The sequence below is a fragment of the Podarcis bocagei genome (assembly GCF_964188305.1).
Source record: "Podarcis bocagei genome assembly, chromosome: 10".
Classification (NCBI taxonomy): domain Eukaryota; kingdom Metazoa; phylum Chordata; class Lepidosauria; order Squamata; family Lacertidae; genus Podarcis; species Podarcis bocagei.
The window spans coordinates 67,930,313-67,957,108 of NC_138135.1; positions in this window are offsets into that span (position 1 = coordinate 67,930,313).

Below are 26,796 nucleotides of genomic sequence, written 5' to 3' on the forward strand. Positions count from 1 at the left end.
ATTTTTAGGATCAGGTACCCAGTGCATGATGACTGGGAGACACAACATATTAGGGCACTGATTTCTTAACACTTAATACAACTACATGGTATGAAGCACACCGTTCTTATTCTTTTCAAAATAGATTGTCTTTAATGAAAAAGAAAACCCTCTTAAACACATAGCTGATTCCTGTCTATCACTTTTGAAACCTATGTTTGCAAGGCCTAAATAAGTGAGAAGCCACAGTTGGCATGGAGTTACTGACTGAATCACAGAATAAGGTAATTTGAAGGCTAGCCCCTAATATAGAATAGATTATTGGGAGGAGTGGGGCATGTGGGATTATGAAAAATCTGTGACCATCCTGGAGAATCTAGCAGCAGGCCAATGGAGCTCTGGAAATGGGTGAGAATTTAAGATTAGAGGTGTTCTTTGTCCTGATGGTGATGGTGCAAAGTCAGTTACATCATTAGACAGAGTGAGGTAGCTGTGTATGCACTGCTGTGAAAAAATTGCTGGTGTGTTTGAGGAAAGAGTCCTATGTGCTGCACCCCCTACCCTGGAAACTCCAGCTTCTTTTTCCCCAGTTGTGGAGGCAGTATCTCTCAGCAGGGTGTGTTAAACATATAAGGTTTATTATGTATTTAAAGTGCTATGCAGAGAGGTTTCACTCTGGGAAATGCGGCAAAAGAGATTGGGTGTTCCCGTTTCATTTTTTAGACTAATTGATGACCCATTGCTGGAAATCCAAGTGGCAATCCGTCTGTCAGCATGAAATGTAATCTGTGGAGCTCAACATTTAAGGCAGCAATAGAGAGCAGCAGCGGTAGCAGCAGAAGCTAAGCTCTGTGATGGTGAATGAGCAAATTGCTTAGAATCTCTCTCTCCCCCCCCCCCCCCCTCAGACCAGAGAGATGAAAGTTTATTGAAGTATGTGTGTGGCACAGGGAAGGAAGCATATATATGTTGCCAATCCTCCCTGTCTTATTCTGCTACACTGATGTTTTCATTGCCCACCAGCCCTGCACAGCAAAAAAAATCTTTACCCTGATTCAGCTCTGGTCATTTAAAGTTATGCAGGATGAGCTGGGGCTGAATACGGTGCACTTTTCATTGTAGGTTCCACTGGAAATCCTGCAGGAAGAAATAATGATAGCTGCATTTTCTGTACTTTGAGATGCAGCTGTTATCACTCTACACAGCATTATTTTCAAGGGGATGTGAACTCAATGTGCATATGAATGGCCATCTTTCACTCTCTGCCCCAGCTAGCCAGCGATACAAGGCTACATTTTTAAAATTGTTGGAAATGGAAACAAATTTCAGGGGCATTTCTGAAGTATTCTTCCCTTTTGGTTCAGCTTTATAATATCAGCCATTGGTTTTTATTTTATTTATTTATTTTATATTTATTCATATATTTATTTATTTATTTATTTGCTGTATTTTGATCTTAGTGTTTTGGCAAACTACTTCTGGATACTATTTTATTTAATTATTTTTTGGCTAAAAAGATTAAGTGGTATATACATTTTCTAAGTAAATGCACCATTAATTCCATCTGTTTATGGGTGTGGTTACAATTTTTGTTTTATTATATTTATGATCCGCCCTTCACTCTAAAGTCCCAGGTTGGGTCACAACATTAAAGCATAGCATTACAACGCAATATTACAAACAGTTCAAAACAACTTACAATCACAGAAAAAGGTGGGTCTTAAAAAATATCGGTCCAATATATCTGAAGGAGCGTCTCCACCCCCATCGTTCTACCTGGACACTGAGGTCCAGCACCAAGGGCCTTCTGGCGGTTCCCTCACTGCGAGAAACCAAGTTACAGGGAACCAGGCAGAGGGCCTTCTCGGTAGTGGCGCCCTCCCTGTGGAACGCCCTACCACCAAAGAGAAAGCGCTTTGACGCCCTACCATCAAAGAGAACAACAACTACCAGACTTTTAGAAGACATCTGAAGGCAGCCCTATTTAGGGAAGCTTTTAATATTTGATGTATTACGGTATTTTAATATTCTTTTGGAAGCCGCCCAGAGTGGCTGGGGAATAAATAATATATTATTATTATTAGCACCTCCTGTCGAAGGCAAGGCCAAAGAGGTGCCTCCAATCTGAATGGAAGGATATTTTTACCACCACCACCATCTCAATAAATAGTGTATTGGCGCCCGACAGTACAGATTTTGTAGCACTCATGTGGGATTTGGTGATAAGTGAATGACACTAGTTTAATAACAAAGGTTAAAATCTCCTGTGAGAGAGACCATCTGTTTCTACGAAGGTGGGTAACATGATAATTCAGGAGCTGCATAAATTCTTGGGGTTCTCCGGGGTGCTACAGTCAAGGCAGAATACATAAGGAGTTCAGGGCAAGTGTCCTTCTCAAAATACAGAGTTGCTATTAGGGTATATTTCTGTTACCTTTAACTCATTTCTCCATGCTCCACTATGCGACATGCAAGGTCTGCAAGACCTCTGGACCACCACTGTTCGAGATGGAGGGTTCATTCACACAATCTAATGCAGCCCCATGCATTGTGCCTTGAGCATATCCGCCATGCCTGCAACTGTGTGGTGATCATGAATTTGTCAGTATCTCAGCTCACAGTCAGAGGTAACTGGCATCACACTCCAGGCAACCGAGTGAGATACTTGTTGACCTTTCCATCTGCATCTCCCGGCAGGCAAGGTCATCAATCGGCGATCCTCCTCAGACGTGAGAAGAACACACCCTCCTCCTTCTCCCTCCCTGCATCCCCCCAGGGAGGGGAAGAAAGACAGACAGGAGTCCTATTTACATGTCTTTATTCCTGTCATTCAGCAGTACAGAGAAAACGTGTCTGTACTCTCCAGACTCCGGCAGTAGAGTCACAACTCCACCCCTGTACTTCCAGTACAGGTCAGATGACACTCTGAGCTAACATCCGGTGCTCAGTACAGAGAATAGACTGCCCCTTTTTCCCACCAGTACAGTTCCAGACATCAACATCCTGTTTTGCATTCCAGCCACCTGCAGCTGGCTTTTGCATTGCTGCTTTTTCCTGACAGAATTGTCATCTGGTCTCTCCTGGTTACAGCTGCTGGTTGCCTGGGGATCAGGTCTCTTTAAAAACTCATTTCCCAGCTGCTATGATCGCCCAAGCTGCTGCTGGGAAGCTGCCGCAGACTGGAGACTGTTAACAAGGTGGTCCATGGATGAATGAGCTCTCCTTTAGAGTCCTTTTGTTTTAAAGAACATTGGGCTGGCGAAAATGGGAGGCTTCTCTCTGAACTTTCCGTGGCCTCTGCTTGCTATGGCTCAGAAACAACTTCTCAAAGGAATGCGATTAGGGGACAACACGGAGAAATAGACCCAGTTGCAGGCAACTGCCTACTGCCAGGAAATTTGGCATGACCCAGAAAGACAAGATGCATTGCCCGTACGGAATGCACTTAGGGAAAACTGATATCAATTTAATGTTATCGTTAGATGCCCACGAATGCCATAATGGTCTGTTGGAGCCTGATCACATTTAAAAGCTATCTGTACCAAAGAACTGGTAAGAGCATATTATTACGCTTTTCGCTATCTCTCTTTCTAACCTTCGCTTATGGTTAATGCACTCTTGGCTGTTGTCATATGAATAGAAGCAATTTGATTTATTAGAAAGCAACTCGTCCATTGTTTCCAAATGAGGGGCTACAAATTGTGAAAAGTAACATGACATGCAACTGGAAATATATGCATTTGATTTGTAACACATGTAGTATATTTATATATATAGAGAGAGAGAGAGAGAAGGAGCTCTCCATCTCACAGAAGGGGAAAAAAACATACAAAACTGGAGATTTCAGATGGGCCTAACAGAGCCTTCCCCTTCTGCGCTGAATTTCTCTGTGAAAAGTGTGAGTTTTGCTTTTCATAGGAGAATATTCTATTTTAGGAGCCTGCTATCTAGAGAGGTAAACCTTGACACAAATGTACTACCTCAGTAAGAACCAACCCTATGTGAGGCATCTCTTATGCCTTCCCCATAGGTTGCTGGACTTGAGCTCCCATCATCATTAGCCATTGGACATGCCAGCAAGGGCTGGTGGGAGTTGGAGTTCCCACAGCACCTGAATACCTCAGAATTCCTAGCACTACAGAGCTCCAAGACTCAGGCCCTATCTGCACTACGCATCTGAAGCAGTATCATCTTAAACAACCATGGCTCCCCCCTTCAAGAATCCTGGGAGCTGTAGTTTGTTAAGAATGCTGAGAGTTATTAGGAGACCCTATTCACCTCACCTGGCGTGCTCTGCTCCATGGGCCATGGGGTCACGAAGAGTCGGATATGACTAAACGACTAAACAACAAAACAACATTCACCTCACAGAGCTACAATCCCAGCCCCCAGCCCCCAAGTGTCCCTGTTTTCCAGGGACAGTCCCAGATTTACAGAAGCCATCCTGCTTTCTTATTTGATCCTGGAATGTCCTGGTTTTCCATAGGACATCCCTATTTTCATCAGAGAAATGTTGCAGGCTATGGATATATGCAACCCCCGAACCAAGGTGATAAGTAACTAGACAACCTTTAGAAGACATCTGAAGGCAGCCCTGTATAGGGAAGTTTTTTTTTCATGTTTAATGTTTTTATTATGTTTTTATATATGCTGGAAGCTGCCCAGAGTGACTGGGGCAACCCAGACAGATGGGTGAATAATAATAATAATAATAATAATAATAATAATAATAATAATAATAATTGTTGTTTGTTTGTTTAGTTGTTTAGTCGTGCCCGACTCTTCATGACCCCATGGATCAGAGCATGCCAGGTACTTCTGTCTTCCACTGCCTCCCGCAGTTTGGTCAGACTCATGTTTGTAGCTTCGAGAACACTGTCCAACCATCTCGCCCTCTGCCGTCCCCTTCTCCTTGTGACCTCAATCTTTCCCAACATCCGGGTCTTTTCCAGAGAGTCTTCTCTTCTCATGAGGTGGCCAAAGTATTGGAGCCTCAGCTTCACAATCTGTCCTTCCAGTGAGCACTCAGAGCTGATTTCCTTCAGAATGGATAGGTTTGATCTTCTTGCAGTCCATGGGGCTCTCAAGAGTCTCCTCCAGCATCATAATTCCAAAGCATCAATTCTTCGGCGATCAGCCTTCTTTATGGTCCAGCTCTCACTTCCATACATCACTACTGGGAATAATAATAATAATAATAATAATAATAATAATAATAATAATAATAATAATAATAATAATGAATTTTGTTGCTGCTGCTATTATTATTCAATAGGATGTTCCTATTTTCATTGGAGAAATGTTGAAGGGTATGCAATCCCCAGAGTTCCTTGGCAAAAGAGATTGATTGTTAAACCACTGCAGAAATTGTAGCTCTCTGTGGGGACAAGGGGTCTCCTAACAATTCTCAGCACCATTAATAAGCTACATTTCCCAGGATTCTTAGGGAGAAGTGGTATGATACTGCTTTAAACCTTTAGGGCAGATGGGCCCTTGGTGCATTTGTGCGACGGACAGAGACTGACTTATTTTCTTTGAAGAGTTTGATTCTTTTTCTTCTTTTTTGCAGCCATTGCAGTTCTAGTTTCCCAGCACAACTTGCCTTTTAAGTCACGCATAGAATTCATGAGAGGATGATCTTATCAGCATGCATATCCAGTGGACACCTCCTTTTTTATCTACTCTTCATGCCACCGGGAGGCATAGCCTTCAATCCAATTAGGAGCTGCACACATAGAGAGCCAATGTGTGAACATTATCCATTTGGTTTAGCCCCTGTGTTTCTAAATTAAAGTGTGTCACCTCTCTCATCTACAGAGTAAAACAAAATGTGATTAATGCTAAGTTAAAGGTGGAAAACACTTTTCTCATTCAGCACTGCGATGCTGGGAAATGCAGAGACGCGGCCAAAAAGGGAATCTCATCTCTATAAAATAATTATCTTTCTATGGCTCTCTCCGTATCAATGGCTTAGATCAGAGGTGGCTACATGTGGGCACAATTCCCATCACTGTTTATGATGGGGGAGATGGGGTCCAACAAACATCAATAGGGTACCACTTTAGCTTCACCTGTTCTTACACACACTTTCCCCTGTTCGTAAACAACAACCCCGAAATATTGTGTACTTTATCATAGAAGATAGGCTTTAGTAATGAAAGTAACAAGATTCTTCACCACCAGAAACTAGGTTTACCTTAATGATCCTGTGGAAGTCTGTAAGAGAAAAAAAGGATGCTTTAGAACTTTGATATAATTTTTTGCTCAAATGCAATTTAAAGTTATGAGTATCTTGGACTCTGAGGAATGCTCAATACAGTTCTGCAGATCAATGATATGTTTCTGAGCTGTCTTCACATGTGGCATAAAGTATCTTAGGAGGCAACGAGGAGCTGGCTAGTTTTACAAACTGATGTTATTGGTATGACACTTTTTTAAGCTCATTGTTTTGGAACCCAGATAAGGTTGGTCAAATTTTTCCTTTCCCTTGCATTTTATTTTAAATATGTTTTTTAAAAATATGTTTTCATAGTCTTGCCAGGGTTTTTTCCTGGTATATTTTTATATTACATTTTTCTCTTTTACATTTTAGAATATTCATTTAAACAATCTTAAAATATCAGTGAATTCCCTTCTTCTCTTTCCATGGTTCATTTTGCATACCATAAATCCCTGCATATTTTACATAAACTAAACCAGGCTTCCTCAACCTCAGCCCTCCAGATGTTTTTGGCCTACAACTCCCATGATCCCCAGCTAGCAGGACCAGTGGTCACTGATGATGGGAATTGTAGTCTCAGAACATCTGGAGGGCCGAGGCTGAGGAAGCCTGAACTAAACCATTATTACATCTGCCAAAACTTATTTACACTGTTGAATTTATCTTAATGCTGCCAATGTTTTCAAGTGTACACAATTTCCCCCCATATATTCAATAAACATTTTCCAATCTTCTTCAAACATATGTTCTTCTTGTTCTCTTACTCTGTATGTTAAGTCTGCAAGCTGCGCATATTCCACCAGTTTAAGTTGCCATTCTTCTTTAGTTGGGACCTCACTCATTTTCCATTTGGGGACTAACAAAACACGGGCCACAGTACTGGCATACCTAAATAACCTTTTATGACACCTGGGAATTTCCATCTGAACTGTCTCCAACAAAAAGGACTCTGGTTTTTGTTTTATTTTTTGGAAAAGGACTTTTAAACATTTTTTTCAATTCATTATAAATTATTTCCCAATACTCTTTTACAAGTCCACCACATATGATAGAATGTACCCTCATATAGACTTGTCATTTTTGTGTTAGTTACTATGATGGGATGATTAGCTGCTTGTGCGTAAAATCGTGGTCCCTCAGAGTTTGTGCAACTCCACAAACCTCTGTGTGTGACAGAGCTCCTCAAACATGTCTGCCCTAGTCACTCGTAGATTCCGACAGTGGTTGTCTGCGGAAGCGCTTCCAGCATAGAAGCTCCTTAACGGAAACGCGTCTTCTGGACTCACGACGTGGCAGCTTCCGGCGAAGCATGGGTCTCCCTATGGGAGCTTCTGACACCTCCCCGCTGTTCTCGCTGGACGTGTCCCTGATCCCTCCCTCTTCCCTGCTAGTTCCTGCATTTGCTGCTGCGTCTCTCTCCGCATTCATGAGCCCTTCCTCCAGAGACCCCTCTCTCCCCCTGCTGGTCCCTGCTTTCGCTGCTGACTCCTTCCCAGCCTCTGTGAGCCCTTCCACCTCCCTTTCCTCCGATGGCAGTTCCCTGACATCCACCTCCCCTCCAGGGCCCCCTTCCCCCCCGCCCATTCTCTCTCCTCTGGGCGGTGAGGAGATAAAACCCCGAAAAGAATCCTCTTCATCTTCCGACGTCTCGAACATTTCCCTCCATCGGTCTTCGTCCCGGCTCACTGAATCCTCCTCCTCCTCGGAATCAGGGAACCCCTCCAACTCTTCTTCTTCGTCGGTGGTGGCAAAGTATTCCCTCCGGAACCTCGCCACTGGCTGAGGTTTACGTGGGAACCTCTGATGAAAAGTTTCTATTAAAACCTCATCATCTACATCCTCTGCCATGACCCAGGTGTTTTCCGACTCCGGTTCCCCTTCCCACATTACCAAATACTCTACTTGATCTCCCTTCCACCTGGAATCGAGAATCTCCGCTACATGGTAGCTGTGTTCCTTCTCCTCCATTGCTGGTCCCCTATTGACCCTCCCTTCTCTGTCCCCTTTATACGGTGACAGCAGCGACCTGTGGAAAACTGGGTGCAGCTTCATGTGGTTCGGTAACCGGAGTCTGAAAGCCACTGGGTTGACCTGCTGCGTGACTTCAAATGGGCCCAGTCTTTTGGGTCTTAACTTCTTACAACCCCCTTTGAATGGTAACCCTTGGGTTGACAGCCACACCTGGTCCCCCACCCTAATGGTTTCACCTTCTCTTCTGTTTTTGTCTGCCTGCCTCTTATATTCCTCCTTAGCCCTGTTTAAGTTAAGTTGGAGCTGGCGATGGATCGCCTCCATTTCCTCTACGAACTGTTCTGCAGCTGGAACGCTCCAGTTCTCCCCTTCCCCCCCTGGGAAGGCTCGGGGATGGCACCCGTAATTAGCCAAAAAGGGGCTCATCCCCGTGGACACGTTCTCTGCATTGTTGTAGGCAAATTCTGCCAACGCCAGCTTTTCCACCCAATCATTCTCTCTGTCATTCACATAACACCTCAAATATTGCTGGAGGACGCCATTAGCTCTTTCCGCCTGCCCGTTGGTTTCAGGATGCCGGGCAGTTGAGAAATTAACCTCTACATGCAGGAAGCTCATGAGCTTCCTCCAGAACCTGGAAGTAAATTGTTTCCCTCGGTCTGAAACCACCCTCAAGGGGGCGCCATGCAACCTAAACACATTCTCTACAAACAATTTAGCGGTTTCTTCTGCCGTGACCGCATGTGAGCAGGCTATAAAGTGGGCCATTTTGGTTAACAGGTCAACCACAACCATGATGGCTGTTTTCCCTCTGGACCTTGGCAGATCAGTCATGAAATCTATTGCCACTGTTTCCCATGGTCTTTCAGGTGTGGGTAGTGGTTCTAATAACCCTGCCGGTGCCCGCCTCTCCCCCTTGGCTCATTGGCATTGGTCACACCCTCTCACATACTCCCGCACATCTTCCCTGACCTTGGGCCACCAAAATTCCCTGGTAACCAGCCACATGGTTTTGTGTTGCCCAAAATGCCCTGCTGTGGGGCTATCGTGCAGTTGCTTGAGTACCTTCTCCCTCAATTCACCTTCAGGTATATATAACGCTCCCTTGTAATACAACGCCCCGTTTCTCTCCTCAAAACCCCCGGGTTTGTCTCCCTCCCTCCTGAGACCCCTGAGTTTGTCCTGGGCGTATTCATCATGCACCGTTCCCTCTACCAGTTCCCTTTGCCCCACCAATGCCGCCCCACACACCCAGCGGTCCTCTGGAATGACATGGGTCTCTTCGGGTGCTCCCTCCCCCTCCAAATATTCAGGTTTGCGTGAGAGAGCGTCCGCCCTAACGTTCTCTGGGCCTGGCACGTAACAAATCTCAAAGTTAAATTTGGAAAACTCCTGGGCCCATCTCAACTGCCGTTGATTGAGCACTCGCGCAGTTCTCCAATACTCTAGGTTCTTATGGTCCGTGCACACTTGCACCTTATGTTGTGCACCAATTAGCAGGTGCCTCCATCTCCGGAAAGCCTCATGGATAGCAAGAAGTTCTCGATCGTACACCGTGTAGTTCCTCTCGGATTTGTTCAGTTTTCACGAAAAAAAAGCACACGGTCTCCACTCTGACTCCTCCCCCCCTGGCTGCAGGAGGAGCACCGCCCCAATGGCTCTGTCTGATGCGTCTGTTTCGACTCTCATCTTTTTTTGTAAATCCACATGCAGAAGTTGTTCTTCAGAGGCGAAGGCCCTTTTTAGCTCCTCAAAAGCTCGCTCCGCCTCCTCAGTCCAAACAAATTTCTTCTTACTGCTGAGACAGTCCGTTATGGGCGCCGTCAGGTGGGCAAAGTTTCGGATGAACTTACGATAAAAGTTCCCAAACCCTAGGAACCTCTGCACGTCCTTCTTGGTTTTGGGAGTTTTCCATTCCAGCACTGCCTGGACCTTGCCGGGATCCATAGCCAATCCCTTGTCTGACAGGCGGTACCCCAGGAACTCTACCTCCTTGGTATGAAACTGACACTTCTCCAGTTTCACCCACAGCCGGTTGTCTAGCAGCCTGCGCAACACTTCTCTGACGTCTCTCACATGCTGCTCCTCATTCTCAGAATACACCAACACGTCATCCAGGAAGGCCACGCAATTCTTGTACAGCAAAGGCCCTAGTACGTGGTTCATCAGCGATTGAAAGCACGCTGAGCCTGCTTGTAATCCAAATGGCATAACTAAATATTCAAATGCCCCCAAAGGGGTGAACATGGTGGTTTTCCATTCATCCCCTTTCCTTATACGTATCAGGTTGTACGCCCCCCCTTAGATCCAGCTTTGTAAAAATCTTTCCCTTCCGCACCCTGGTCAAAATGTCATCAATCCTGGGCATAGGGAAAGCCACTGGTTCTGTCACTGCATTTAACCCCCTGAAGTCACACACAAGTCTCGGCTTGTCCGTGTTCTTTTTATCCACAAAAAACACTGGGCTACCCCCCGCTGCTTTGGACTCTCTGATGAAGCCTCTCTTCAGGTTCTTGTCAATGAACTCTCGCAGCTCCTGCATTTCTCTGTCTGACATGGCATACAACTTGCCTACAGGAAGCTGTGCTCCAGGGAGTAAATTGATCTGACAGTCAAAGGGCCTATGCGGGGGTAGTTGGTCGGCTTCCTTCTCGCTGAACACGTCGCTGAGATCTGCATATTGTGGTGGTACCTTCACCTTCTCCATTACTTCTGTCCCTGCTAGGGTGGCTTGGGCCCCTGCTGAACCCCTTTCCCCTTTGCAGTGTTCTAAGCAATGTGCTGAACCAAAGGAAACCACTCTCTGATGCCAGCCCACCAGCGGATCATGTAGCGCTAGCCAGCTCATTCCCAAAATAATGGGAGCGCCTCCCAAGGTGGCCACATTAAACGCTATCAGTTCTGTGTGCCTTGCCACCCTCATTATCATTGGGACGGTCTGCAAGCTGACTCCTCCTCCCAACAACTCCCTGCCATCGATCGTGGTCACCTGCAGGGGGTTGCTTAAAGGGATCGTCTGTATCTGGTGTTCAGCAGCAAACTCTTTGCTCATAAAATTGCAGGAGCTGCCTGAGTCCAACAGCGCCTTTATCTTTAGGGGGTGTCCATTTTGCAGCTCTAGCGACACTTCAATCACTAGAGCAGGTTGAGGAGCTTCTGGCATGGGCACTTTCACTGCTCTTTGGCCTGGCTGCTGTGCCCCGACTGTGGCAACCAGGCGTTGGCTTTTACCTGCTCCGGTTCTCCCTGCTCTCTTCCCTCAACAGCTCCCACCATCCCTTGCCATTCCTTCCTCTGGGGGCAGACTCTGGCAAAGTGGCCTGGCTGTTGGCAGAGATAGCATTTCCGGGCGCCTTTTCCCTCCTTCTTAGCCCCCTCACTGGGCTTTGAAACTGCGCGCGCGCGCGCTGTTCCAATTTCCATCGGCTCTGCCGGCGGGAAAGTTGTCTCTGGAATCTCAGGAATGCGGAACTCCTTCCAGCGTTCCCCTTTCCCTTCCCGCCTCTCCAAAGCTCTCGCCTCCTGGCGCGCTCCTATGGTCAGCGCAGATTTAGTCAGCTGATCCATGGAATCCGCCCTAGGACCCCGGGACAGTTCGTCTTTCACGGCCGAAGCCAGGCCTTCTTCAAATAGCATTTGAATGGGTGCCGCCGATAAGTCCCACCCCAATCTGTGAACCAGCATAGTGAACTCAGTCCAGTACTCACGGACAGATCGGCTTCCCTGCTTGCAAGCCATTAGCTGTCTGCGCACCACTCCTTCCTCAATATCGCTGGAAAACATGAGATCCATTGCACGAAAGAACTTCATGGTGTCCTTTAGTACGTCATTGTGCGTTGCCATCAGGGGCCTAACCCAGTCTCTCGCCCCCCTCTCAAGATGCCCAATCACGAAAGCAACTCGCGATTCCTCGTCAGGGAATTCATCAAACTGCACATTGAGAGCATATTGCATCTCTGTTCTAAAGGCATGATAGTCCTTGGGGTCCCCCCCAAATTTCTGCACCAATCCTGGTACCTTTCTGTTGAACTGGGTGGCTCTCCCCTTCTTGTCTGCATCCTGAGCCCTTCTCTCCTCAAGCCTAGCCGTCTGCAGCGCCAATTGGATTTCCAACGCTCGGTACCTATCTTCCAAGCTTGGACCCGCTCCAACTCCTGCCTCTCCGGCTCCGGCTGGGTCGCTCATGATGCCTTCTCCTGCACAGGCAGCTTACAAAGACTGTCGGAATGCTATGATGGGATGATTAGCTGCTTGTGCGTAAAATCGTGGTCCCTCAGAGTTTGTGCAACTCCACAAACCTCTGTGTGTGACAGAGCTCCTCAAACATGTCTGCCCTAGTCACTCGTAGATTCCGACAGTGGTTGTCTGCGGAAGCGCTTCCAGCATAGAAGCTCCTTAACGGAAACGCGTCTTCTGGACTCACGACGTGGCAGCTTCCGGCGAAGCATGGGTCTCCCTATGGGAGCTTCTGACACCTCCCCGCTGTTCTCGCTGGACGTGTCCCTGATCCCTCCCTCTTCCCTGCTAGTTCCTGCATTTGCTGCTGCGTCTCTCTCCGCATTCATGAGCCCTTCCTCCAGAGACCCCTCTCTCCCCCTGCTGGTCCCTGCTTTCGCTGCTGACTCCTTCCCAGCCTCTGTGAGCCCTTCCACCTCCCTTTCCTCCGATGGCAGTTCCCTGACAGTTACCCTGTACTTCTTTGGGAGGAAGGAAAATATGTTAAAATCATCATCCCCATCATCCTGCCCTCACTTGCTTCCTAGCTGGCCAGTCACTGTTGGAAGTAGGATTTTGGAACATGTGGGTTTTTTTCTTGATCTGCTGTAACCATTTAGCTAGAATCAGGGATGGGGAGGAAATGTGTTTAGTTTGCATTTTAATATCATCCTGCCTAATTTGCATTTCCTGAACCAATAAGCAAACTGAAACACAGCTATCCTTCAAAATCTGCACTAAGCCAAATTTTGTAATTTGAAGCAAAGTTAACGCACACACAAAAAGCCATACATTGGTGAATGTAATGGACAACAGTACATTATATGAAGGGAAATAGCCTGCAAAAATATGTTTATTAAGCAAAACTGTTTACCACAAAAAGTATATATTTGTTCATGAAAATGCATACAAATTTTTTTAAGAAAAAATGCATATTGATGCAGAAATGAGGCTGAACCCAGCTTACGGCTGGAAAAATGAGAAACTGAGGGGGGAAATGAAATTGACGGAGTCAGGCATCCCTAGCCTAACTAAAACTCTTATAATAATTTTATTGAGTTTACATTATTTTTACCCTAATCATAATCCGTTAAAATCATAACATCACCTATAGTCTTGCTCAAACTGAGCCTCGACTTCCCCCACTCCCATTACTTGGCTTTCATAAATATTCACTTACAACTTAACATTTCTATATCAACCTGTTTCCCTTCTTTCATGCTTATAAAATTTACCTTAATAATTGTAAAGAGATTCCAAAAATTAGCATTACAAAATATTTTAACTCAAACCTGGAAGAGTTTTCTAATGTTTACAATTTTCTCTCATATATTGTATAAATTTACTCCAGTCATTTTCAAACAGTTTGTCGCACTGGTTTCGTATCTTACCCATCAGCTTCGCCAGTTCTACATATTCCATCCTTTTAGTCTGCCATTCTTCCAATGCTGGAAGTTCCTGCTGCTTCCATTTCTCGGCTAAAAGTATCCTCGTGGCTGTGGTTGTTGTTTTGTTGTTGTTTAGTTGTTTAGTCATGTCCGACTCTTTGTGACTCCATGGACCAGAGCACGCCAGGCACTCCTGTCTTCTACTGCCTCCCGCAGTTTGGTCAAACTCATGTTGGTGGCTCCAAGAACACTGTCCAACCATCTTGTCCTCTGTCGTCCCCTTCTCCATGTGCCCTCCATCTTTCCCAACATCAGGGTCTTTTCCAGGGAGTCTTCTCTTCTCATGAGGTGGCCAAAGTATTGGAGCCTCAGCTTCAGGATCTGTCCTTCCAGTGAGCACTCAAGACTGATTTCCTTCAGAATGGATAGGTTTGATATTCTTGCAGTCCATGGGACTCGCAAGAGTCTCCTCCAGCACCATGCTTTTGAAGCATACATAAATAAATTTCTATCTTTTGGGGGAATTTCTTCTCCAATTATACCCAACAAAAACGCCTCTGGTTTTTTAATAAAGGTATTTTTGAAAACCTTTCTTATTTCATTATATATCATATCCCAGTAGGCTTTAACCTTAGTACAAGTCCACCACATATGAAAGAAATTCCCCTCCTTTTCCTTACATTTCCAACATTCCTTATTTTGATCCTAGCCTAACTAGAACTCACCATTTTGCCAGTTCTTCTGTATGATTTCTGGTGGAGCGCTTGTGTGTTGCTTGTATGCATTGGAAAGAGGTGGCAGAGGAAGAATGGAGGGCAAATTGGTGTTTTATTCAGCACACCAGGATTTGGATTATTGCTTCTGTTAGTGCAGCACTACTTTTGTTGGTGCTGCACAGCGAAGAACTTTCATTGAGAAGAATTGCAGAATAAACTCCGTTCTCATTGACAAATTCGTAGGGCCTGAATAAACCCTACCAGTTAAGTCACTGCAATCTGTTTCTGCTCCAGCAGATGTTGCAGTGGGTGAACTTAAGTCTGCTACATCTTGCGGGGAGTTGCTTCTACATATGTCTGTCTTAGCCGCACGGCTGTACAGCAAGTTCTCAATGGAAAGGTAATCACAGAGGAAAGTGCAGTCAGGATTAGAAGCAGGAACAAGTTGCTATTTGGCAAATCTGAAAGACTCTCTGGGAAAGAAGATCAATTGAAGACCTGCTGCGATACCCACCAGTAGCAAAATATCTGTCTCCAGAGCCCATTAACTATGTCCAATATGAAGGTGTCTACATTGGTAGTTGGCAGTGGGAGCCGTCTCATGAGGCCATTTGCAAAGCACAGTGAACAGGTATATCATTATTTGTAGTGCAGGAAGTAAGTGAGACTGCTTCATTTGACATCCATTCCAGGTTAAGATGTGAGAGTCAGTGTGGCATCGTGTGTGGACTAGGACTTGGCAGACCAGGGTTCAAATCCCCACTCAGTCAAGAAACCTATTGAGTCGCCTTGGGCCAGGCAATGTCTTTCAACCAAACCTAATTCAAAGGTTTTTTTGTTTTGTTTTGTTTTCAGAATTAAATGGGGAGGAGAACTATGTTTGCCACCTTGACTCCTTGGAGAAAAAGGTGGGATATGGCTGTGATAATAAAAATATACCATCATGGTGATGATAATCAGAACTCTCTCTCTCTCTCTCTCTCTCTCTCTCTTGTGTGTGTGTGTGTGTGTGTGTGTGTGTGTGTGTGTGTGAGAGAGAGAGAGAGAGAGAGAGAGAGAGAGAGAGAGAGAGAGAGAGAGAATTGTGTGTCATTGCCCTCAGAGCAGAGAATGGGTTGTCTTCCAATGTCAGAAGCTAGAAGCTGCCATCTAGCGGTCATAATATTTGGGAGCAGGAACTGATGGTTCGTGGATGAAATGAAAAGTGGATTAGTACTGTAGGCTTGATTGAGTCAACCTCGGTTGTGGAAAATGGTGACTGAAAAGTGGATTACCCTCATGTGGAATTACAAGGACAGAGAGCCATGGGTACCAAAACTGTGTTCAACTATGTTATGATTAACTGTGGTGTCTCCTTTGGTCTGTGAAGTGAACATTGCTTACTTAGGTTCTGCATCCTTTGCTTTCCCTTGCTCTCTTAACTGTGGAATTGACAGACTTAAACAGTGTAATTTTTAGATCTGGATTTTTAAACCAAGCTTTCTAAGTAGTGTTGTTCAGTTTACTTCTTTCGATCCAAAATGACTTTCCCCAACAATAAAACTGTTCAAATTATGATTCAGTTTATTTTCATGAAGCACCCATCGGAGATCGCCTGTACTGAGCTCCCAGGATGCTTAATTTCATCAATTAATTAACTGACTGATCTGCTATAATTCAAATACCGAATCAACTATAGCAGATGAGTTGGGAATCATTTGATGTATCTAACTCTTTTAAGAAATGTGTGCCATCTTGTGATGAGGTCTGAGGAGATAACAAGGCTGCTCAATGTTCCAAGCCATGGAAATCTTATTATCATCCTCCTTTAATTTCGTTTAGTCTTCATAGCTCTTTAAAAGCTGCAGCTGAAATCAATATGCTCTGGTAAAAACCAAGTCACAAAGTACAATAGGAAACGATAATACGTTCGCAGTGACGAGCAAACAAAACGAGCAAAACAAAAAGCTTGCACAAAGATGCCCCCTTCTGCGCCACACAGATGGTCCAATTTAGTTTGAAATCTATCATACATGAGCTGGTACGTTCTTGCCTGTCAAATTATATTCTTGACAGGCTCAGTCTTTAAAAATGTACTAAAGCTTACTAAGGCTTATATAACAGCAATAATTGGTCAGCACAGGTCTATTTTCAGAAGCCGCTGATGCTAACCAACTTTGAACAAGGGAGCATTTGGGCAGCAAATGATTGATCTGAGAAACCAGACTTAAAGACATATGTCTCTTTGAATTTAAGTGTATGCAAAAAAACCACACCAAAAAAACCCTCTATAGGATGGTATCCCCCCCCCCCGCCGCCTCTTCATATAGAACCAAGAGACTTCATTCTCCCTAACTCCCTCCAAATCGCTGTGTTCATAGGAGCTGTGCATTTGAAGTTGCACCATTGATTTTCATTTGTAGGATCAGAGGCTGCAGTCGCTGGCTCTCATTGGTGCTTTAAAACTGCAGTCTGTCTTCCTAGCAAGCGGGAAGGAGGGCCACTGGCAAACCAGACCGGGATCAAAAGTGTCCCTAATGCCTTTGGGCTAGATGGAGGTGGGAGCAGCTCAACAGCCACAGCGGGGAGGAAGGATGCAAGTCTTTTGGAGTCTGCGCCACCTGAGCAATCATTGCTAAAGGCATTATCCTCGCAGAGTGCTGAGACAAGAGAAACATTCTTTTAAAACCACAGATCCATATGCCTAAACCATTACAACAAAATGTTCCGTCACTCTCGGGCCCTATAAAAAGATGCAGTGGGCAGTTGCTCTCGTGCTTAATGTTTCTTTTAGGAACGGGGAGCATAATCAACTTTTATATTCAGGTCATTATAAAAAAAACCACACCCAAAGTTATTTAGAGGGTTTATTTGTAATAACCCAGGAACAAGATTCAGGTAGGTAGCCGTGTTGGGTCGAAATAAATAAGGAAATAAATAAATAAGAAGAAAAGCAGTCGAAATAAATAAGAAAATAAGAAAATTGTCCAGTAGCACCTTAGAGACCGACTAAGTTTGTTCTGGGTATAAGCTTTCGTGTGCATGCACACTTCTTCAGGTCTGTTCAACCTGGGAACAAGTCTGCACAGTATAGGGGTGCCAACTTGAATAAAATATTGGGGTGGGGGGCAGGTAAGACCCACCCCACATAATTGATCGGAAGACATGGTCAGGCACACCATTTGAATAGTAATGCCCATCAACTTGGGGGGCAGCCCCCTCAAATATTTTTAGGGGGGAAGGGACCTTGACCCCTAGGAGTTGGGTCCTGTGGCACAGTATGATTCATGAAGAAATGTGGAGGGCTTTTTGTTTTTTCTTGTGAGATGACCATTGCTCTGCTTGCATGACTGGAAGTGGTTGTGCCCTCTTTTGAAGAGGGGCTACCACTGCTGAGAACATGGTACTGCTGCTTGTTTTTTGGTCATTGCATCTATGCCCCACTTTTCCTCCAAGATAGTCAAGGTGGGTAACAAGTTTCCTCCCTCCCCATTTTATCTTTACTATAACCTTTTGAGGTAGAGCCTAGGGCTTGCCGATCAGAAGGTTGGCGGTTCAAATCCCCGTGACCAGGTGAGCTCCCATTGCTCGGTCCCTCCTCCTGCCAATCTAGCAGTTTGAAAGCACGTCAAAGTGCAAGTAGATAAATAGGTACTGCTCCGGTGGGAAGGTAAATGGTGTTTCCATGCGCTGCTCTGGTTTCAGTGTTCCGTTGCACCAGAAGTGCCTTAGTCATGCTGGCCACATGACCCAGAAGCTGTCATGTGGACAAACGCCGGCTCCCTTGGCCAGTAAAGCGAGATGAGCTCCGAACCCCAGAGTCGTCCACAACTGGACTTAACAGTCAGGGGTCCCTTTACCTTTACCTAGGCCCAAGATGACTCAATGCACTTCATGACTGAGTGGAGACCCGAAACCTGGTCCCCCATGTCCTGATCCAAACCTCTAACCACTATACCATGCTGCCTTTGATACTGCAACTTCTAAGCTGATGGGGGAGCTAATATGCAGGCATGGTGACTGTTAAGCCTCTCACACCTAGGCAGAACAAGGAAATATGCAGCCACACAATCTCTGTGAATAGTTTGGTCCACTTGGACATAATGCATGGGATCTAATGGAGCAGTAACTCCCTCGTTCCATCAGTATAAGGATTTCTGCCTGTGCAATGGGACCTCGCTCCACCTTCTCTGTTTCATATCTGTTCTGGGTTCGCCACCCATCAACTCTTCAGAGCAGACCCAGGGAAGGTCTGGGGTACCCATGGAGAAAGGGAGTTCCATTGCACAAGCAACTGCTCACTGAGAAGGCACCCCTCTTTGAGGAGCTGTGGAAAACAAACATGGAGCACTTATGAGTTTAAACTAGGCCATGGAGTATAAAATCCAGCCATTTTTATGTGTGCTACACAGACCCAACTCACTCTCTTGAAGCAGCTGGTTGAAGAAGCAGGAAGGAATGCAGATCTGAGCTGTACCATGATTAGGCTCGCTGACCCTCCAGCTCTCTTCTTGGTGGGCTACAACCTCTCACTGACAACAAAGGTTGGATGGACATCCATAGTTTATTGGGGGGAGCAGCTCTCAAAATTGCACAATGAGCACAACCACACTGAATACCGCATCAGAACAGGCAAACATTTTAATACGGAGAGAATTTCAGGAATTTCCACTTTTGCAGTGGACATAAAACAGTGGGGAGAAAACACAAACGTATGCACTAACAAATATCTGTTTCTGACTCTGTATTTTTCTGCTGTGTCGTTTCTGAGGCAGTCAGGCACTCGGAGAACCTCCTGATTTCTTGAGTGTAGGTAACCCAACCGCTATTGGTTGAATGTGGGCTGGGCAAGTATTTTTATTTATTTTTCTGAAATACATTTTTAACCTAGCCACCACTCGCTGCAAACAGAACTTTTAAAGTCAGAACTACCACTTCTTTTTCCCTTGGTTGCCCTCTAAAAACAGAGATTGAGCGGGAGATGTACCCATGAAAGGCAGAGCAGATTTATTTGGAATGATGGATGACTCTGCCAGCATGTTCCTCCATCACTATTTTGATAAACAATTGCCCATCTGTGCTTGCACATTTTGTTTTGAGAAAGGTAGTTTCCCCCCCAAATCTACTGGGAAGGCATTTCTGTGTTGTTTGCCTTGCTTCCCTAGGAATACGGGTGGAGATTATAATAGCAACAATAATAACCGCAGCTCAGAAATTTCATTTCTATAGCAGATTTTAGCCTGAGTTGCTTTACAATATTACACACACACACACACACACAACTCCATCTACATAATCAATGGAATGCAACATTTTCATCTGTTTGATAAAATCCAATCTCTGTTTAATAGCCAAGCAGCCAGTCTCTGTTTAATAGCTAACTAACAGTAACAATTTAGCCGATGTGTCAAAGAAGGCTTCACTTGATGTTGGGACATGGGATTAGTAACTTTTGTAAAATTGCAAAGGACGTATTACTGTCCACAATGCAATGGCTTAGCAGGAATAGCAAAATGGATAGCAAGTTAGGCAAGCTAAAATAGGCCAGAACCTAATATTGGTTTGCTGAAACACTATGAAAACAAGTAAGAAAATTGATCAGATACTTGGGTGAACTCCCAAATATCCATCAATGAGATATAACAAAGCATATAGTTTGGGAAAAACAAAACATAGCAAATTTGAGATACTATGATAAAATGATAGATGGATATCTATCTATCATCTGTCTACAGGGGTGCCCCGCAAGACGAATGCCTCGCAAGACGAAAAACTCGCTAGACGAAAGGGTTTTGCGTTTTTTGAGCTGCTTCGCAAGACGAATTTCCCTATGGGCTTGCTTCGCAAGACGAAAACATCTTGCAAGTTTGTTTCCTTTTTTAAAAAACCGTTAATACCCAGGGTGCATTGCTTGAAGAGGTGCAGTTGCAACTTGACTTCGAGGAGCAACTCATAGCACGCGGTGTGGTAGCCTTTTTTGAGGTTTTTGAAGACTTTGGTGATTTTTGAAGCTTTTCCAAAACTTCTTTTGCAGCCATTTGGTAAGTTAAACTTTTAAAACTTTTTTGGGGGGTTTTGGATTTTGGGTTGGGGTGTTTGGAATTCAAGGACTTGGTGTTGGGGAGGGGTTTGCAAGAATCTGGAAGCTTGTGTGTGTGTTTTTCTGCATTTTTATGATTTTCTGTGACCATTGGGCCACTCTGCTGTTTTTTTAAAAAAAAATCTGGGTTTGAATTTCTGTGTGGTGGGTGGCTGGGTGCTTTTGAATTTTTTGGATGTGAAGCACTGATTTTTTTTGGGGGGGTTGTGAAGGTAGGAGCTGTGCTGCCATGGGACCCAAGAAGACTGCTGCTGCAGAGGCCGGCGAGGGGAAGAAGGCGAAGGTTACACTGGAAATGAAGAAGGAGATCATCCGGAAGCACGACGGTGGAATGCGTGTGACAGACCTCGCCAGGGAGTACGGGAGGAATCCATAGAGCATCGAAACCATCCTGAAGATGAGGGAGAAGATCCTTGCAACTGATGCAGCCAAGGGAGTCACCAGGATCGTGAAGAACCGCCCAGCTGTTCTGGAGGAGGTGGAGAAGTTGCTGCTCATCTGGTTAGAAGAGAAGCAGCGTGCAGGGGACACAGTGACTGAGGCCGTCATTTGTGAGAAGGCCAAGGCCTTGCACGCAGACCTCATCCGGGAACAGCCAGGAACCTCAGGCGATTCAGAAGTCTTCAAGGCAAGCAGAGGCTGGTTTGACCGGTTCAAGACAAGATCTGGAATCCACAGCGTGGTCAGGCATGGAGAGGCTGCCAGTTCTGATGTTCCTGTGGCCGAAGACTTTGCAGCGGAGTTCCTGGAGGTTGTGACAATGGAGGGCTACGCTCCACAGCAGGTCTCCAAAGAACTGAGGGACATTTGCCAGAAGTGGAAAGATGTGCAGGCTTCTGCACAGCGGCACCACCCTGACAAGGACCTGACACGTGACCTTGCGAACACTTTTGATACGAGGTTCATGTCGTCTTTCAGGGAGGTGCTGAAAAGGCGGATGAAGCAGCAGACCATGGACAGGTTCTTCAGCAAGAAGCAAAGAGTGGAAGAGGAACCTTCTTTGAGTTGTGCCCCAGAGTCTTAGAAAATGTACTGTACACTTTGTTGATTTTTAAATGTTTTTCTGTCATGTTTAGAAACTTAATTTATTGTTCCTTCAATTTTTGAAATGCTCTTTACAGTATGTGTGGCTTTAAAGAGCACTTAATAAACTCTTGTTTTACCAAATTTGGCTTTGTTTGGACTTTGTTTGACCATAGAAACGCATTAATTGAATTTCAATGCATTCCTATGGGATTTCGTGCTTCGCAAGACGAAAAATTCGCTAGACAAAGAAACTCGCGGAACAAATTAATTTTGTCTTGCGAGGCACCACTGTATCATCTATCACCTATCATCTATCTATCTATCTATCTATCTATCATCTATCTATCTATCTATCTATCTATCTATCTATCATCTATCATCTATCTATCTATCTATATTGTAGAAATGAAAAATCATGGGAGACGAGAGAGGCAGGTGTAACATGAGGCGTCTGTCAGGGCGGACCCTGAGAGCCTATTTTATTGAATATTGCAAGCATTGCCACAGGTGGGCCTGTGGCTGATTGGTTGATACATACACACAGAAACTTGTGATTGGTTAACATAAGTACTAAGGCGGGAATTACATCTGAAAGGTGGGGATTACATGTGATCATTTATCATTGATGGGGAGAGGCTGAGAATCTGAGCTAAGAACTAGACAGGCATGAAGCCTCCTACTTGAATTGTAACTAGGGATTAATTGGCACAAACAATATAACAACCGGGTTCTGTATATGCGGTCAGCTAGGCATGGAGAGCAGGTACAGTTTGTTTTCCATGAGCTTAGGATGTCTGTTACTAATGATTGATTATATCATGTAACAATGTAACAATCAAGTTCTGTGGATGTGGTCAGCTAGGCGTGAAGAGCAGGTTCGTACAGTGTGTGCAAAAGCAGGGAAAAACCTACAAGCAAGACTTCTCAGAAAGCAAGAGAAAAGAGGAGCAAAACTTCCCCAAAATGGAGCAGTTTTGTGCAGAAAGAGATGTGCAGAAAGAAGACTTCCCTTTATCTCCCCCTTTCTTTTCTTGTTTGCGAGGCATTCTGGGTAAATAAGGCAAAAATATTTCAGGATTAGTGGTGTGCCAACAAATGCCCAAAATAAGTTCGCCAGGGTCGATGGGACAAAAATATTTCGGGATACGTGGTTTGCCAACGCATGCCCAAAATAAATCCGTCCAGGATCGATGGGACAAGAATACTTCGGGATACGTGGTTTGCCAACGCATGCCCAAAATAAGCCCATCCACATCTCACCTTAGGTTTACTGTTGGTGTTGCCATTTCGCAAAGTAGGCGGCGAGAAGTTTATTAGGTGGTTGAGGGGGAGAGAGAAGCTGAGAGAAAAGGCTTATGAGGCCAGGAACGCATTGAAGGAAGCAACATAACAAAATTAAGATGCATATAATGACAAGGGCATATTGAAAGAGATTACGAAGCCAGGTAAGATTAGGTAGCCAAGCAGTAAGCCACTGGGTGAAAGAACCCCAGTGGCCAGAAAAACCAACGTCTTGTTTAATGTGGTGTGTGAGATTTTGCAAATGAGAGATCTGCTTTTGGATGGCTTTGGAATTATCAGTAATATTAAAACAGCACATGTTGTCCACTTTTTCACAGCCATAATGATGAAGCATCAGCAAATAGTGATAGCAGAACGATTTTGTAAAAGTCCATAGTGAAATTCACTCTGTTCTTTATTCAAAAGGTGAGAAGCTTGTGGAGTAAAATTCAGGGCTTCTTCTGCAGAACAAGCTAAAGAATTAACGTTCATACGATTCCGTACAGCCAATCCAGGGGCTCCTAAGAGAAAAACAACTAAAGAGATATATTCAGACCTACTGAAAAAGGAGACAAAAGCATCACAATCGTTAGTCAATTTCACAGAGCGGCGATATCAAGAGTGGGATAAAGGATCCAGAACACCAGGAATAACCTGGATTCCTTCTTTGGCCGCAGAAAATTTGGGTAAAATTAAGCCTGCGACTTTAGGAGGTAGTGGGCCTGCCAATTGGGTGGTCATAAGCACAATTTCACCAGGTAAAAACAGTGTCTTTGGTTTTTTGATTAATTAAGTCGATGGTAAAATCAGAGCGTGTATCCTTTGAGATGGTTTTAATAGTGGAGACTAACGGCGGAGGGCTCCCTATTTGTCCTGGCCCGGGAGTGGGGCCCCTAAGGAGTTTCCCAAACTCCTGCACTGATTTGCCCAATGATAGCCTTTACCGCACTTTGGGCATTTCTTGGAAGGCTTAGCCTCATTGGCATCACCATTCCTGTTTGCACCCCTGCCAGGGGCTCTGCATTGTTTAGCAAAATGACCTGGGCAATTGCAGTTGAAGCAGTTGCTATTCCCTCCAGCATTCCTGTTACATATGAGGATTTGAGACCAGAATCAACAATGGCCCTTCTTAATTCTCGCATTACAGAATAAGAAAGGGTTTCATATAGCACCTGTTGTTGTGCTGTGCTTGGGTTTGCATAAGAAATAGGGAAAGCAGATGGCAACACCCCAGCCCATTCAGACTCTTCCTCTAAGGATAGGAGCCCTTTCTGCCTTGCCTGAGAAAGTGCAACACGGACAGCTCCCTTGAAACAGGCAGGAGCTGAGGCAGGCAAGGGAGGGGTGGAAGGAGGGAGGGAAGAAAGTGGGGGGGAAGAAAGAGGGGGGGAAGTGGATGTTGGCTGAGACACAGCTTCTGAAGAAGCGGATGCATGCAAAGGAAACACAGGAGGGAGGGAAGGGGGGATGGGGGTGGGCTGGTTCATAGCTCCTGTATGAGCAGATGCAGGAGGGAGGGAAGGGGGAATGGGTGTAGCTCCTGTATGAGCAGATGCAGGAGGGGTGGAAGGGGGGGTGGATGGGTTGGAAGCAGGCAAAGGAGGGAGGGATTGGCAGGATTGTGCAGGAGGCAAAAGCTTAGGATAAGGAGGGGGGTTGTCTCCAACAGACAGAGATGCAGGGGCCGAGGGAGACGCCTGGGACGCCTGAGGTCCAAATTTTGCCACGGCATCTGCGCACTTCTGCCAAGTTAGCAGACAGTGGATAGGAGCCCTGGGCTCTGCAAAAAAGGTCTTTCCAATCTTTTGCCAGGTCTCTACCCCCAAGGAACCTGCCTCAGGGTACCAGGGGCATTGGAATGCAATCTCACATAACAAACGTTCAATTTCCTTTAAAGAAACATGAGCACCTGCACCTCTCTGTCTGACTAAATGAAGCAGTTCAGTAGCATGCACTTTCTGGGACTTTGTAAGCTCCCCCCCCATACTCACGGTGTAGCCGGCTAAGACTTCTCCAGTCGAGTGAAGTATGAGGCTGGCTGACTGCTTCGGCTGCGCAAGGGATCTGGCACGTCGTGGGTCACCAGATGTAGAAATGAAAAATCATGGGAGACGAGAGAGGCAGGTGTAACATGAGGCGTCTGTCAGGGCGGACCCTGAGAGCCTATTTTATTGAATATTGCAAGCATTGCCACAGGTGGGCCTGTGGCTGATTGGTTGATACATACACACAGAAACTTGTGATTGGTTAACATAAGTACTAAGGCGGGAATTACATCTGAAAGGTGGGGATTACATGTGATCATTTATCATTGATGGGGAGAGGCTGAGAATCTGAGCTAAGAACTAGACAGGCATGAAGCCTCCTACTTGAATTGTAACTAGGGATTAATTGGCACAAACAATATAACAACCGGGTTCTGTATATGCGGTCAGCTAGGCATGGAGAGCAGGTACAGTTTGTTTTCCATGAGCTTAGGATGTCTGTTACTAATGATTGATTATATCATGTAACAATGTAACAATCAAGTTCTGTGGATGTGGTCAGCTAGGCGTGAAGAGCAGGTTCGTACAGTGTGTGCAAAAGCAGGGAAAAACCTACAAGCAAGACTTCTCAGAAAGCAAGAGAAAAGAGGAGCAAAACTTCCCCAAAATGGAGCAGTTTTGTGCAGAAAGAGATGTGCAGAAAGAAGACTTCCCTTTACTATATCTATCTATCTATCTATCTATCTATCTATCTATCTATCTATCTTTCTATCTATCTATCTATATCTATCTATCTATCTATCTATCTATCTATCTATCTATCATCTATCTATCTATCTATCTATCTATCTATCTATCTGTCATCTATCATCTATCTATCTATCATCTACCTATCTATCATCTATCTAGATACTGTAGGAGCTTCTAGATCAGGTATGGGGAATCTGTGGTCTTCCAGAAATTGCTGGACAACAATTCCGGTTCAATGGTGCTGATGGGAGTTGGAGTAAATACAGTGGTACCTTGGTTTTCAACTTAATCCGTTCTGGAAGTCTGTTCCGAAACCAAAGCATTCCAAAACCAAGGCACGCTTTCCCATAGAAAGTAATGCAAAATGGATTAATCCATGCCAGACTTTTAAAAACAACCCCTAAGACAGCAATTTAACATGAATTTCACTATCTAACGAGACCACTGATCCATAAAATGAAAGCAAGAAACAATGTACGGCAGTCACACAATCCATCCATCAATCAGTAGCTGAACTGGGTTCTTCCACACAGTCACAAAAACAAAAAAGAGAGAGCCGCAAAAACAAAAACGCAAAATAAATAGCAAAAATAGACAGACCGCAGTGTAACACTCAAAACAGAAGTGTGGCACTCAAAACGGAAGCGTAACAATCAACTACTTCTGGTTTGCAGTGTTTGAGTTCCAAGTTGTTTGAGTACCAAGGCGTTTGAGAACCAAGGTACCACTGTATATCTGTCTCTGGAGAGCCCCAGTTTTCCCATCCCTGATCTTGAAGATACGAAACACAGAGCTGACATCTGTCCATGGATGGACAGAAAATAGTTACAAAAGATAGGAAGTTTCAGATATCAAAACAGACAGACAGAGAATTAAATTAGATAGATATTGTGGGAGTATCTGGTTGTTATGAAACACTGTGCTGCCAACAAAACCAGCTCTCCTCCTTAACACTTAACTCATAGCTGGATATATTGTGTCCACTGGGATGAGACAGTTTGGATTCAGTGGATCTTGGGCTTTCCTGGCTGAGCCGGAGCCTAACCTCATCATCCCAGCTGAGTTGGAGATAGGCCGAAGTAATTCGCTCAGCCCAACTCGGCTGGTGAGTCAGTGGAACTTAGATTAGAGTAAGTCTCCCCAAGGAGGCATTCTGGGGGTATGACAGGGGTAGGACAGCTTAGTC